Source organism: Cyprinodon variegatus, unplaced genomic scaffold (genome assembly GCF_000732505.1).
Source record: "Cyprinodon variegatus isolate N-32 unplaced genomic scaffold, C_variegatus-1.0 Scaffold35, whole genome shotgun sequence".
Taxonomy (NCBI): domain Eukaryota; kingdom Metazoa; phylum Chordata; class Actinopteri; order Cyprinodontiformes; family Cyprinodontidae; genus Cyprinodon; species Cyprinodon variegatus.
This window is the reverse complement of record NW_015150488.1, coordinates 562,293-563,292: the sequence shown is the minus strand read 5'-3', so window position 1 is coordinate 563,292 and position 1,000 is coordinate 562,293. Positions and strand designations below refer to the sequence as shown.

The following is a 1,000-nucleotide window of genomic DNA, read 5'->3' as shown; positions in this document are numbered from 1 at the left end:
GAGGAAGGTTCTCCCGGCAGTAAACACACAGAAGCTGTCAATGAATCGGTCAGTCAGGATTCTCTCTGGGATAAAAGGGTTGGAAATAATTACTTTTTCTACCAAGTAACCTACTTAACAGACACACAGAAAGTACATACTGATGTTGTAGTTTACTTAAGAAATGAAGAAAACCAGGGATTTATTCTTAATTAGATCTCACTGAATGAGGGACTAAATTCCTTTTGTCTCCTTTAAATTAGGTTCATAATACATTTTAACCTAATTCTATTTTCACTGCAGTGAGCTAATAATATATTAAGGATATATTACCTACAAATAACTTTGTTAAAAGAGTACATAACGACATCCAAGACGGACAAATAAATTAAGCTCCTTTAATTGCCTTCTGACCTCTGGACAATAAATGGTCACAGATAAATGAATCAGCAACTTAATATTTTATTACAGCCCTAGAACATAAGAAGTAACTTTGCCCACAAGATATTTGACTAATACTAATAATAGGTTATTTACTTAAAAGATTATAAACTTGCCTTTAAAATTTTTAAGGAAGAGGAGCAAGACATTATATAATATTTGGTTTTTAAAAGCTACATTAATTAAGAGGCCAGCTTCAGAAGAAGTCTCATCTGTAGTTTTGATGAGTTGTGTGTTTTGGATTTATTCCTAATTACTGCCGTTCTAAAACACAATATGCTTTGGCTAGATAAAAGGTACTATAGGTAATTGATCCTACTTGTGCTTTGTGTAGAATTTTAGTTCATGATTTGTTGAAGAGATTTATATAATCGTTATCCATAAAAGAGAAATGTTACATGGACAGCCAGCAGGAACATATAGATTTTTGTACTTCTACTTAAGAAAAGTAAATGAAAAAAATAAATATTATTAAATGATGAGAGGTAAGTAGAAATACAGTAAGGATGTTTTTCATTTAAAATAATTTTGTTTTACAGTATATTTAACACAGATATTAGGGTTTCTTATGTCACATTTT

General features: G+C 30.4%; 1 protein-coding gene across 1 annotated transcript in view; it reads right to left on the bottom strand.

The window, feature by feature from the left end:
* Positions 1-1,000, bottom strand: part of LOC107103724 (histone H1-like) — a 14,529-nt gene that overhangs the window by 1,201 nt on the left and 12,328 nt on the right. The window lies entirely within an intron of this gene.